At 41.3% G+C, this 14,752-nt stretch overlaps 1 protein-coding gene across 7 annotated transcripts in view; it reads left to right on the forward strand.

Moving 5' to 3' along the window:
• Positions 1–14,752, forward strand: part of CAST (calpastatin) — a 65,848-nt gene that overhangs the window by 19,546 nt on the left and 31,550 nt on the right. The window contains exon 1 of one of the 7 annotated variants that reach the window (XM_082337507.1): positions 4,514–4,710. The exons of 5 other annotated variants lie outside the window; for them this stretch is intronic. The gene's annotated coding sequence lies outside the window, so the exon portion shown is untranslated. Of the gene's footprint in view, positions 1–4,513; positions 4,711–4,826; positions 4,905–14,752 lie in introns of those variants that run through there. One more of the 7 variants, XM_082337508.1, reaches the window with a different exon arrangement.

Here is a 14,752-nt window from a genome sequence, read left to right on the forward strand (position 1 = left end):
TTCTGCTTTTGAATGGGGTTTTTTATTTTCTTAATCAATGCTTTTGTAAAATAATACTCCTAAAGATACCTCTGTGCTACCTAAGTAATTATTTTTCCTTTCTACTCAATGAAGGAGGACACAAGGATGTAAATCCTGTTGTCCTTTTCTTTCAGTGCTTTTGTCTATCACTAAAGACAGCCTAACTCTTTTGTTGCTTTTCTTTCTATTCCTTGCAGTTTGCCAGGGCCTTTCTGCTGCTAGTTAAGCTGGATGTAGTTGTCCATATGTAGTTCCCATGAAAGCTGTATAGGGTGGGACAGTCTCGAGTATAATCTTTCTGCATATCAGTCACCAGCTGCATAGTCCCATGGAAGCTCACATATAATTTGCTTGCTAACACATCTTTAAGTCTTTTTTTCTGTCTGTGTTCTTTCTGTTACAAGCATATCTTTTACATTAAGTGTGCAAGCTACAATTTCCAGTGATGCTATTAAGCATCAGAACTGGAAGGTAGTGTAATGAAAAAAATGCCATGTAATGTAATTGCCAGGAATTACTTTGTCTTAGGTTATGACAACTTGGGCTATGTATTTTATTCAGTATTTGGTGCTTCTCCAGTTCCTGTGACAGTTCAAAATATTTATTGGTAAAGATTATGTACTATGAAAATACTTACCTCATGCTGTCTAATATTGACCCTTAATCAATACCTATTTTAAGTTTAACCTTTTTAGTTCCCACTTGTCCGTGACTACCTTTCTTCAGTTAGGCTAAACCTTCTCTTAATTGTATCTTTTAATTTTAACAATGTCCTGCTATCCACACTAACAGTGTTATTTAAAATAGAGCAAAACTCGGAGATTTATTGTTCTGTTCTTGTAGTTTGTGCTACCCATAATTTTTTTAAGCCATTTGACTAGCTGTATTCTTTTCTGCCCTTCTTTTTCTTTTTGTCTCTTAAAATACCTATTCAAAAGAAAACTTTTGCAGGGATATTTATTTTTACAGGGATTTTACAGGAAAGGAAGTATTTCTTGAAAAGGCAAGGCAGCGTTTTCTCTTTTGCTGCAAAAATAGGTCAAATCTTCTAATGCAATCAAAAATATTTCACCCGTGTTCAGACAACTTTGGGACTGCTGTTTCTTCCTTTAATATTTTCCCTGCTGTAGCTTTAATGTGTCCTGCGTGCAAAATCTCTTCCAATTTCTTAACCATTTTGTTTGTCAATAATACTTTTCATTAATGTACTTTATCCCAGATACATTTCTGCCTTCTTTGAAGAGGCGGGTGAGGTGGGGCAGTTAAATTGCTGCAGCTAGAGCTGTTCATTTTTTTTAACCTGCTCTTACCCTATGGTGCAATCAATTACTCTAAATTGAATAGCCAGAGGGGGTTTTACTGCCTCTATATTAGGGCCTAAGTAATTTTTCCTTCAGTTAGGATGTAATAATAACCGATGGCTTGTGTTTTGCTTGGGTCACCTGTACTGCTGAATTTAAGATACAGGAACTTGTGTGTGATGAATGCTTGTCATTGCCTAATGCCTGGCTAATATGTGGGTACTTTAATTTTCCAGTGATGATATCCAGTAATGTGGACTACTCCTAAGGCAATCACTTATCTGTCTGGTTTCGTTTTCGTTGCACTGTGTATCTGAACTGCCATTCTTTGTGTCTTAATTTTATCCCTGTGCTCTTTATTGTTTCACTCTTGAGTTCCTAGCATTGCAGCCAGTATTTATCCACTACTTCTGCTCAGTGTTGTCTTATAGGGATTTTATTCGGATGCGTATGTGTCTGTGTGGTGTAAGTGCAGCCTCTCTTGTCTCCTCTCTTTTATATCTGTACGGCTTTTGTGTTCCCGGTGTTAAGGGCACCTAGAAAGTTGAATCGGCAACCTTGATGTGCCCAGTATCTGTATGACTCAAATCTAAATGAATGATTTAAAGATATTTAACTGAAACAGATGTTCTTTTTCCTATCTGTCACAAGCCTTTCTTTCATTTTTGATGTGAAGTCCTGTTTGACTGTTATTTTGTACCAGGCTATCTTCAGTAAGCACAGGGATAAATGGAGTGAAAAGTTAAGATTCAGGTAAGGTTATGATCATCAGGAATATTTACTGGTTGCTCATGAGCAGCCTCTTCCATGTATACATTAACTGCCAAGGTGCACAGACCAGGAGGTCATCACTACTGTGATTAACAGGCAGTAGTGAAGAGGAGAAACTAAACTAACCTCTTTCTCTGCAGAAGGTCCCCTACCAGCACTGCTGTGTTTTCTTTTACAGCCTTTCAAATTGTTTTTGCCAGTTCCATAGCCAACAGGAAAGCCAATTTCTAGCTCAGTGTTCAATCATAGCTATTAATAGAAGGCACTAATATTTGAACTCAGCTGGATCCAGCTATCTTTCTTGTATCTTTGTGTTCTTATATGGTAATTCTATTGATACCAAATGAACTTTTGCTGGTTTTTATTTAAGAGGTTTTTGGCATTGCTCTTAATGAGTTCTTAATGAGTAATAATTTTCTTTTTGTTGCTGGCTGCTATAGCTTAGTGAAGTGAGAATGTTTGTATATTGAATATTGTGAGAATATTACTGTCATGGACAATTTATTGAAGCAAGAAGAATTCAACAACAGTGGAAATTCAGTAAGAATTATTTTTATTTGTGACTTGACTGATCTTGAATATTTTCAGAGAAGGCTTCTTGATCCTAATGATTTAAGAAATTTAAGGTTAGTTACTTTCAGCTGGCATCTAAATTAGCAGTTTTTAAGGGGAATTTGATCTGCTTGTGCAACAGACAGAAAAACAAGAAGAAGAAAAAAAAGCAATTACTAAATATCTTTGAGTAAGTCTCTACTATTTCTGCAGCAGACGGGAAATTCTGTGACAAGTTTATCTAGATTATCATCAAAAGTGATTCCTGCTGTCAGTCTATTTGCTGGGATGTTTTTTCTGCTACATACCTTACTTAGCTGTCACTAAATTTTTATTTCATGAGCTTTGCACAGACACCTTGTTGTGAAGGAAGGCATTTTTGACTACAAGGCATCTGAAGTCACAGTACCAATTGGGAATGTCCACGGAAATGTGTAAACTTATTCCTATGTTACCAGTCATATTGTGAAGGTTGGAAAGGATATCTCTAGATTTTGAGGTTATTCAGAAAAATATTTACATGGGCTGAGAACTTCCTTTTCGTGTTCTCCTTAGAGTAGGTGTGCGTCGTGCTGCACAGATCCTCAATTTATAGGTGTTTTGCAGCAAGACTATGACAAATCATGGGGCTGTTCCTACAAGTTGCCATCAGAGCTGTTGCTGGCACGTAGCCCGACATGTGAAAATCATGAGAATGCTGTCCTTGCAGAGAACAGTGCTGGTTTTCTTGGTAGCAGAGGCATGCTAAAAATAGACCAAAGCATTAAAAATTGGAAGCTGTAGGAGTACAGAAGCTGCCTCCTGTGTGGAAGAGCTGGCTTTGTGTAACGTTGTGGGATGTGGCATCCATCATCCGAGGTCATCTTCACGTTTGAAAAGTAGGGCTGTAAAAGAAGCCTCTGATCTAGAGACCACTGCAGAAGTTGCACCTTGTAAAACTATGCAATGATCAAAATAATACAGTCATGCCACAAAAAATACTCTGTACTTCACTGAAAAATGGGATATTTTCCTTATCAGTCTGTGTTGTATCTTTGGGCCTTTTTCCCTTTCTACTTCCCTTCTAGGGCTGACTTTTGTTTCCTGTTCCCTTGAGATAAAGGGCGGCATAGAGGGTATTAGGAAAAAATGGTGGCAGAGTTTGTTAGTGGTGTGAGGGATTTTTCTTTAAAAACAAACATAGAAAAATTCCCTCCCATACTACAGGTATTGAGAATTTGATTTTATAGCAAAAAAAAATAAAATTCAAGAGCAGGTCACTATTGGTATTGCAAGAAGCACCTTTTACCTTCTAAATTAATATAAATTATTTGCATTTGTTATGCTTAAAAATAGTCCTGGTCAGTCAAGTTCCAGTGGCTTTAACTGGTCCAACCATCTCTATCCCTTCTTCGGTTAATAACATTTATGTACTCAGGGAGTGTGGAGAATCAGTCTGAATTGAGGGAGGGGGTGTCCCATAAACTTCTACTAAAAATATCAGTCTTGTTGAGGGGAAATGCGTCGGTTCCTTCCCTCAGCACCAGTGCCACCAACTCGAAAGGTGGAAGATGGATACTGCTTTTTGAAAGCTAAAAGTAGCTCCGTCCCTAAGTCGTGCCATCCCGGCAGGCATTTCGTCCCTGCTTTTGCCGCGTGGCTCTCCATGCCATCCGCTCGGTGACTGCTGTGTCTGGTGGGGGAACCGGCTCGAGCCACGTCCAGCAGCGACCTCAGAAGCGGGAGATGGGGTTTGCTCCTCATCGCTTCACGCCGAATGTGAAGAGGCGCTGCGGTGCAGAGGGCAGAGCTCCCGCGCACGCCTCCGCATCAGCGCTGTCACGGCGCTGTCGGAGCCTGAACCTGATTATTTTGGTTCCCTCCCCGGGCGCGGGCACTGGCAGGCTGTGCTGGAGGTGGGGCGGCCATGCCTGCTGGGTGGGGAGCGCGCTGCTCAGCACACCAGCTCGTCAAGGGCTTGGTCAGCACCTCTTGAAAACCAAAACCACAGCCTGCTCCGGCGGTGGGGCGAAAAACAGCCATATCCCAGCATTCCTGCTGGAAACAGAAGGCACGTGTGTACCAAGTAAGTTAGCTACTTGTACTGTCTTTGCTTTCCTACTCCCTCTGCTTTAGGCTAATTTACATTCGTGTTCAGTTTTTTTTTTTCCCCTTCTCTTCCGGGAATTAATTTTGTGGGCTGAAATAACACAGGCTGCTGACTTCCAGGGCTTCCAACCTGATCCTGTCATCGGCAGGCTTGAAGTGCTCCAGAGCTAGGTGTGTGTAGTGAATTGGCTTTTAAAATTATTTTGGCATGTTGGGAACATTCTTTTTAGACACTGTATAAGACTGCATGTTTTACACATTACACAACAAGTGGTTTACATGACATAAGCAGGCTTGAAAAAGAGAGGGACAAGGAAGAGCAGACTTTTAAAGTAGTGTCTAAGTTGTTCTGTATTTATATTTTTGGTTTGGGGTTTGTTTGTTTGTTTGTTTGTTTTTCATTGCTCATAGCCCACACTGTTATTGCTTCAAAAACTGTATTTTTTTGGAATACAAATGCAGAGCTTAGTATGCCTGTGGCACATACAGAATACTGTGTAGTCAGGGCGTGGGGATCTTTGGTTGAAGTGTGCTTAGGTATCAGTAACATGTTGACAGCAAGACTTTATTATACTTGATACCTAAAACATGTTAAAATATCAGATACAACAAACATATGGGAAAAAATAATACTTTTCAATGAATTATATATTATTGTTGTTTTTGTAGTAGTAGAAGTTCGATAGGTAGGTGTTGCTTAGGTTATGCCACTATTTGATCATAGTTACTGTAGACTAAAACTGCTGATCCGTAATCATGAATGTTTTCAGTTTGGTCCAAAAACAAACTGAGAAAACAAGATCTATCTTCATGTGACAAGTGGCAGGATCAGTATCATCCCTGCTTCTCTTTTCTTCTTTGGAGAAAGCGAAAATAATGTGTTAAATAACACAGAGTTCTTCAACATTGCAGAGACCTCCGCTGATCTGTTATCTTTTTTTGACAAGTAGTTTTCTCAATGTTGTTTTTTTTTAATTGACATAAAGCATACTGGATAGTAATTTCTTCTACGTAAGACATTTTCTTTCCTAGACTAACATATTTGTTGCTGTCAGCCTCTTGTATAAAACAGTGCTTTTTTTGTTTTTTGGTTTTTTTACAAGAGTGATTAGATACATGGGGTATGTAGAGCTCGCAGAAAATTCTGTTCCTGATCTTGGAGTCTCACGGATGAGTCCTTCAGCCAGTATTTCTCAGAGCTCTAGTTCTGGAGCTTTGCACCTTAAGCAGACACTCCCAGTTTGGAATCTAGGCAAAGGTGTGTTGCACTGAAGGTAGTTGCTCTTGGCGGACTGGGAATGGGGGTAGAGGAGAAACCTCTGTCTCCAGAAAGTAAAGGAACTGCTTTTTGCAGTGAGCTGGTCTTCAGTGTATTTGTTCACGTAGTTTCTGCTCTTGTTTTCCTGAGGAAGGAAAACTTGCACTCAAAAAAGCTTGGGACTTTGTCTGGAGACTCTTCTTCCAAAGGAAGAACCTCGTAGGGAAGCAGGGGAGTCAGTGGCCTTGTGAGCTCCTCGGGAGCTCTTTAAGGCTCAGAAACCTTCCCTGTTCTGGAAGAAGTCAGCTCTGTGCCTGCCTTTATGTCTTGCTTAGTAGAAGTGCTTGAACTGATGAGAAAACTTAACATTTTTGATCTCCAGGAAGGAAGCCTCTGTGGGGCAGGACAAGGCCTCACAAAGGTGGAGATTATATTTTTTTAATTCAACAATAATGTGCTTATTCCTCCAGAGCATGCAGAGGGCCCTTCGGAAGCAATTTTGAGAGATACTGCATTAAGAGCCAACGCTGAAGCAAGAAATGCCCCAATCTGGCTCTTTTTAAGTGGGAATAGTAAAACAATGTTGAGTTTTTCTAAAATGATCTAAGAAGAAAACTCAACACCCCCCCAAAGGTTATGCAGTGTTATCCTTAGATTATGTTTTAAAACCAAAATTCTATTAAAAGTCCTTGACTTGGTGATTTTTGTTTATCCTCCTATTTTATTTTCCATTCATTTTGGTAGCCAACACCATTGTGACAATGTCTGTATAAGTTCATATGGCTTCATTAATCATATTGTGTTTCTGCATCCTGGGGGTGAAAAATCCAATTTCTAATTTAGAGTGTCGCTCACTAGTTCTTGTGACTGCCAGCCGCCCGTTTTGAGCATTGCCTAGTTTGATTATTGTAGTAAAAATAACTGAGCTCATAACATTGGAGATCTTCAATCTTAAGATGAAGTCTTCTTTTATGTAACATTTTTATCTTTTTAAACCCCCCCCCTTTAAAGAATACTGGTTCTGTTTGTAACTCCCTGTTTCTATTCCAGCTCTGCTGAGAAGGGCTTTGCATGCTGTCTCTCGGTGATACTGCAGACCAAGTGACACAAATCCTAGCTGAGCTCAGCAGCTCTGTGTGGCATGTGGCTGGCACCTAATCGCGTGTTTTCCTGGTGTTTTCTTATCAGCTTGCAGTTTGCTACTGCAGATAGCTTTGGAATGTTCTGGTGTTTAAAACAACACGCAGAAACGGAAACAGTTATCTGTGGTAATTGCAGCTAAATACTTACCTTCTGCAGGACGTAGAAGTGAAAGCAGGATTTTTGAGCTATCCGCAAAAAAGGAGGGCTCTGCTACAGTGACCAGCTCATACATTACTGTAATGCTGTCCTGGTTTCGGCTAGGATAGAGTTAATTTTCTTCCTAGTAGCTGATATAGTGCTGTGGTTTGGATTTAGGATGAGAATAATGTTGATAACACACTGATGTTCTAGTTGTTGCTGAGCAGTGCTCACACTGGCCAAGGACTTTTCAGCTTCCCATGCTCTGCCCGGTGCACAAGAAGCTGGGAGGGGGCACAGCCAGGACAGCTGACCCAGACTGGCCAAAGGGCTATGCCATACCGTGTGGCGTCATGCCCAGTATATAAACTGGGGGGAGGTGGCTGGGGGGCAGGGACTGCTGCCTGGGGACAGGCTGGGCATCGGTCGATGGGTGGTGAGCAATTGCATTGTGCATCACTTGTTTTGTATATTCTATTATTATTACTACTACTACTATTCTACTTTATTTTATTTCAATTATTAAACTCTTCTTATCTCAACCCACGAGTTTTCTCACTTTTACTCTTACGATTCTCTCCCCCATCCCACTGGGGTGAGGGGGGAGAGAGTGAGCAGCTGCGTGGTGCTTAGTTGTTGGCTGGGGTTAAACCGCAACATGCTCTGTGGTGCAGAGTGGGAACCTGAGAAGAGCAGTGACAGTACTGGTGTTCTGCTTCTAATATTTGAATATGACTGAATGAAAATGAAATGTCAGTATATGCCAGCTCGTAGAATTTATTGTGATGGAAACAGGAAGTTTCCAAAAGGAGGTAATCAAAAAGCACATTTTAAGAAGAAATAAGAGTGGGGAGTTTAAAACAAACTGTTGATGTCACGACTCTTTTCATGATGCTTCTGTATGCTCAGTGAGGAGTTTTACCTGATGCTCAGAAGTATGGCTTTTCTGAGTATTTGTCCATGCATAGTGGAGGAAAATTTCAACTCAGATAACCCATTCTGTGATCAAGTGGAAATACTGAGATCACTCTTCATCAAAATGACAATAAAATTAACATCTTTGACAATGAAAAGTAAGTTTGAAAATAAAATGCTCTTAGTTGCCTGATGCTGTGTGTTGAAAAACTTTTCCAGTGAAACAAAGCGTCCGTTTGATGCTGGTAGAGGTATAATCTGGATACAAAACCAGAACTTTCTTGCAGTCTTTGCTTTTAACTCCATTTAAAAGAGACAAGGACTGTTCAGCCTGTGATATTGAAGTGGTAGTCCGTTTGCATACATGCAGAATCTGAAGGCAGCAGATGAACTCTGTTACCCTGCTCGGCATATACTGGCTTTCTTTCCAGATCTCTTGCAATAATCATGAAAGGACATTAAATAGAAGTTGCCCTTGTGTAGTAAAGATTATAGAGGAGTAGCCATGCTACATACTTAGGTCTAAATAATTTCTTCTGCCCACATATTGAACTGTGCGTATGTAAAGGTTCTTCGTGTTTAGGTACTGTGCACGCTCTGTGACCAACTAGCAAACTCTTCCTCTGCTTCCAAATAAAGTAACCAACCAAACAAAAAAACCTGTGAAAGTATTAGACACAGTCGGAGATAGTAACAAATTAATACATAGTGCTTCTTACCATCAGCTGTGGGATAGTTCTAAATATTTCTGCAGATCCCTAACTTCTGCGTATAAGTAAGCACGAACTGAGGTGCTGGAAGTTAAAGAAAAGAGTCAAATGGTTTAAAAATTATTTAAAGTCAGTTGTCATTTGCTGCCCTCGGTTGTTTTTTGTTCAAGCATAAAGCTGTTTCAGAGTCTTAATAGTGACTTAATAGTTATTAAAATAAAGGAAAACAAACACACCAGTATTGAGCTTTGGACTTGACATACATTGCTGAAATCCAGAAATCTTAAACCAGACATCTAACCTGAAGGTGGTTTGGCAGATCGATTAGTTTCTAGGTGGTATGAAGCCTTGCTCTATGCTGTAGTAAATATAATATTGATCTTATTCACAGATTCTGCTTGATAACACTTGATTTAGTGTGAGCAAATTCAAATACAAGTAGGTTATCTCAAAAAAGACTGCTTAAAAACCTGTTACTTTAAATTTGAGTAGTATGGCTAATCAGCTTTAGCTGGTACATAAAATTCAGTGAGTAAGTGAGTAAGTATTGCTAAGTTTCTTTTCTGCACCAAAATGGCAGAAATTTTATTTTAGTAATCAAAAGAGAAGAAAACAATAAGTGAGTCTGTGTTACGAATGTTGTCTGGCTCAATGTGCTGCGATCATCAATAAATTTAGCAGTGTTTGAGGCTGTAAAAACATTTCATGAGCTAATCAGCTTTTCAATTTCGTGATTCAAACCAGTCTCTTTAAAAAATTCATCATGTTTTTGTTTCATGAGAAAAAGGATGTGTTTATTTCCTGTGTGCTCTTTTAGCATCTCTAAATTATGTTTGGTCTTGCTCCTGGGTATAGCTTAATATTTCTTGCAAATACGTATTCTGTGTGGTGAGAAAATTGCAGAAGAATAAAATTTCAGGGTTGATTGTTTCCCCAGTAGTAACCTGGATCATCTTTTGAATTGAGTTTTGCAGAGAGGCATGGTCCTGTGTTACCAGTGGTCTTTGGGTTTTGTCTCTCTGATTTACTAGAGTCCACTTTCTGATCTAGAAAAGAAGCACCAACATAATCCTACTATTTGTTACTAGTTTTACTGTTGCTTAGGAGGAGAGCGCATGTGGAGCTTGACGGTTGTCAGATGGCAAGTCCGCTTCTGGAGCGCTCCTAAGATGGCCCTTCAGACAGGAATGTCCTGGTGAGGCTCTCCTGATGGTTGAGTTTCTTGCGTAGTCCTCCACCCACTCATCTCTTTGCGCACCGGCCCTTCCCCAGGCGGCGTCTGTACCAAGAGGCTCAATGCAGTTTTGTTTTGACACCTAGCAAACTTATCTGTTGAGGTTTGTCTGTCCTCTGCAGATGAATGTACTTTAACTCTGTTTCAGTTTATTCTTCACGTTTACTCTGAACTGTGAGTGCATATTTGAACAGAGCAAATCTATTTCTAAGTTTCTTAGCTGTAAGGGGGAGTCAGTGTATCTCTACAATTACTTTTCTTGTTATCTTTGTCAAGTTGTGGAAGTTTAAACTATAATAATAGTAATAGTTCTTTCTTATTTTTAAGTTATATTCACACCAGCTCAGTTTATGAACGTTAAAAGCACAGGAAGCATCCCTAGAGATGCTGCTTTGTTGTGGTTTTGGGTTTTTTTAATTTAAGATGGGTATTTAAAATGATGTATATTGAAGAATTGAAGGCATGAATTCAGCCAATTGCCTATTCAAATGAATCTCCATGCTTACATATTAAATCCTGTCTGGTTTGGTTTGCTTTATGGCAACCAGTGCAAAGTTGGGGGGCTTTGCTGAGTCAGGGCTGTAATGAGCTCAGTGGCATCACAGTAACAACATTAGCAAAGAATTTTAGATTTAATTAGAATTTAGCTACAGAAAAAGGAACTGTCCTCCAAGGATTTTTTCCCACCCACCGCAGCCCCCCCCCCAGAAGCTGGCATGGGCAGTAGGCTTTGTTTATAACATGCCGTGTTTGTGAATTTCAACAACGATAATAGGCTTTAGAAATGAAAGAGGCATGCCGGTAGTCACATATGGCAAAGTCAGTCATTAGAAATTGCCATGTAAATTGTTTGGAAATCATGCTGATTACTTCTACAGAGAAACTCATCACCACAGGACAACATAGTGGCATATAGAGTAGGAATGTTTTATGGAAACATACCAGTGTCTGAATAATATACAGGTACTAACTGGAAACCTATATCCTGCTATTCCATTTATTACATTTTTAATATTAAACCTCCGCAAAACTAACTGAGAGCCTGAAATCTTGCAAAAAAATATTGTTCACTTGGTTGTGTGGGGTTTTATTATCTTTCTCTTAAAAAAGTGTTGTTTCTCTTAACAACTTAATAGCAGAACTATGTGTAAGAACAGTAATTACAAAATAATAGGATATTTCCAGAATTACTTGGTATGGAAAATGACACAGAAGCATTCACATTTGTAACTTGTAACTCAGCTATTATAGGTACTGTAATAATAACATTTATATAAAGAGGTAGTATCAGTGCTACATTTTTTTCCAGTTTTAAATCACTGCTTATCGTAGCTGCTGTGTAGCTTTAAATATATATGTTTATATATTTTTTTTATCTGTATGTATGTACATATACACACATACAGATGTTGGCTCAGATTGTGTCTTGCAACTCCACTTGGCTTAGTGGAAAATTAATGGAATTGCGTTTATGCCACAGATGGCTGTATTGATTCTTTATCACGAATGTATTTGGAAGACTCTGCGTTGCTTTGCTCACGGTGTTCCGAAGTGCGCTGTGAGACGGTGGCATGGCCGCTCACTGCCATCCTTGGCCTGCCTTCTGCCTGCTCACAGCCTTCGGATGTCTGGGGGATGAGGGTTGCGTAGCCATTACCGCATGCCATCAAAGCAAGTGAGAGATTCAACCTGTAACAGCTCAAGTGGTATTTTACACTTAAGTGTAAATAAACCGTTATTTTTCACAATAGCTCTCTAAAGAGCATTTACTGCCCACATCTTACAAACCATTCATACAAAGAAGCAAGCATTTGTAGTCAGGTAGATTAGGTTTTGCCTTGCATTGCACAGCTGTATTGAAGTAACCCTGTAAGTTAGTAATACTGAAATAATAAAGTTGGTGTTCGCTGTAAGCCTGAGAAGCAGTCCCAACTCATGCATATGTAAGGTGTGTAAGAGTAGTCAGGTGGCTCTTCAGTCCTCTGTCCCAGACTGAGTACAGCTAGATTGCTCAGAAAATATTTATAAGAGCTGGCCCAAAGGCTGCCTGGTTCATCTAGGTAGCCTCTGCCACAGAGCGACTCTTCTCCCAGGAAGCAAGATCTTTGAGCTCTGACTGGAGAGATTCTTTGTTATAGAATAAGCCAGTTCCTTCTTCTTTTTCCATTTTCTTGGCTCCCCAACGAGAGGACAAAACATCAGGTGCCAACTTGCTTTCCCTGTCACTAAGTCCCTCGTATATACTTCTTCATTTTTTTTTTCCTAAAGCTGTCCTCAGATCTTTATTCATCTGTACTGCAGTGTGATGGCCAAAACTGTCCTAGCACTTGACTGGAGAAGTTCAGGCCAAAAACATGGAAAGTTATTCCCATATTTTACATTTATATTTATGTTGTCATGGTAACAGATTTTTATCTTGGATTCCTCTTTCCTTGGTTATTTTTGGCAAGAGTATCTCAGCCTGTGTCATTGTAACCTTACATATTTTTGTCAGCATTGCTGCCTGCCTAGTTTTTGGGTTTTTGTGTTGTTGGATCTGATCTCCTTCAACCTACCACCAGCCTGTTGGAGATCCCATCAGGAACTCCCTGAAATGTTCAGGCTGGAAGCTGGCGGAAAGCAAGCTTGTGACCCAGTGTTACTAACTTCCCTGTTTCATTCGACAAAATGTCACCTCAAGTACTGCGAGAAGTTGCAGTGACAGCATGTCCTCCTCTGGAGGTTCGTTCGTTCGTCCACCAGGCTTATTTCCATGTTTGAGTGTATTAAGTGTTACATTGTCTTTACCTGCTTTATTCTTCACCAATCTGTCGATTCTTATTTATTCTCTTGTTATCATCTAAGTGTTTCTCTGTTGGTTGCTTGGTAAATGTTTTCAGCATCTCTTCTCTTTTTGAAGGTACCTCATTGGTGCCTTGTTACCTGGCTGCTTCTTTCTAAGGGCGGGCAGTATCCTCCTGCAGTCTGATGAGTCTTCTCCATCAATTTCCAAAATTTATAGTTTTAGTTGCCAATAGCTTTCACTACATTGCCTGTGGGGTAGTTTCAATGATTTCCAGCTTTCCATAACTGAGAGCTCTCATGGGGGTTTGTCACCTGCCATTTTCTTTTTCCAGACAGGCATTTGCATCCAGTTCCCTGAATAGTTAAAATTATGTTCTCTTGATGTTTATCACCTTTACTTTCTCTGTTTTCTTCTCCTGTTACACCTTCCCTTTTACCTCCAGATTTCTGACGTACACCCCGTGAGACTAGATAACCCATTTTTGGTAGGCTTTTTTGTTTTCTTCTACTAACCCACTTTTTCACTTTTGTGACAGTTTTGCTGTTGTGACTGTCCTGCTAATTTGACTAATGAGTTCCAAATTAGATCCCCTGTCCCTTCATCAGCTCTTCCTGGAAAGCCATCCTCTAACTCATGGCCAAAAGCATCTGAGGTCCATTGGTCAGTTCCTGTGCTTGTCTGTCTGTCTGTGCCTGTCCTGCCTGCCAGGTAGGCTGCTGAGAGCACAGGTTGTGACCCTGCAGCCATCATGCTGCCTGTCGTCTGGCAGCTCTGCTAGCAGCATGGGGTAATTAACAGGTAGCAGTCTTCACTTAATTGGTGTTAACCTGTAACCTCTGCTCTGTCTTTTGAGCCCCTTCTGGGGTGGTTGTGGGGGTCTCGTACTGCTGGTGGGTTCCTCTGCAGGGAGTCATCTCCGCACGCTCCGTGCTGGTGACCTTCTTGTGGTCCTGGATGCTTTGCTGTGGAGTTTTCCTCCTCTCTCAGCCCGCAAAGGTGCTTTCTGAAGAGCCGTGCCATGCAGCAGCTGACCCCCGGGCCGGGACCCCCCTGGCTGTCCCCTTGCTCGCAGGGGACCTTCCCTGTGGGTTGGGACTGGGGACGGCACGGCATCCTCCAACACCCGTACCTCTGTCCGGGCAGGACCCACGGGGGTGCAGCCACAGGAGGAACAGGCGTCAGTGCCGATGACGCTCGTTTTTCCATCCGCTGTCAGCTCTGCCCTCCGGGGTGTCCCTGTCAACGCAACAAAAACTTTGCTCTCTCTGTGGGACCACCTGCCTGGCTTTCTCTGCCAAGCCCCAGCCTCCAAGGCAAGTCGAACTCTCCTCATTCTTGCTTTTCTGTTTGGCAGTGTAACTTTTTTGTGAGGGAGTGTTTGGCCCGGGCCGCTGCGGGGGTTTACCACCCCTGGGTAGGAGCAGGGTGTGCCTGCCCGGGCTGCAGCCACTGCGGCAGCTGTGCGTCAGGCGGTTATTATGCCCGTTGCTAGGCAGCATTTTAATATTTACCTCCACGCCTGACACACGTCCGTGTGTTGCTTCACCCCTTCTGCAGTCCAACTGTGAGGCTGCAGGAAATGCAGCCAGTTAACAGCTGGGCATGGCTGGCCGCAGCACACAGCCCTTGGGAGAGGAAGAGCAGAGCAACCCGCAGTAAAAAGTAGTCCCTCAGAGCCAGGCTGGTGTTGACCGGCTGTGTGGTGGCTACCAAACGAGGGGTTGGACCTTGGCAGCTTCTTGCGTTGTCAATCTGTAAGGCTCAGTGGGGTTGCAGACCCCAAGCACTAAAGGGCTCGAAGTACAAGGATCCCTTCCTCCTTGCAGTGGCTCTTTC

The sequence above is a fragment of the Platalea leucorodia genome, assembly GCF_965183815.1.
Source record: "Platalea leucorodia genome assembly, chromosome: Z".
NCBI classification, from domain to species: domain Eukaryota; kingdom Metazoa; phylum Chordata; class Aves; order Pelecaniformes; family Threskiornithidae; genus Platalea; species Platalea leucorodia.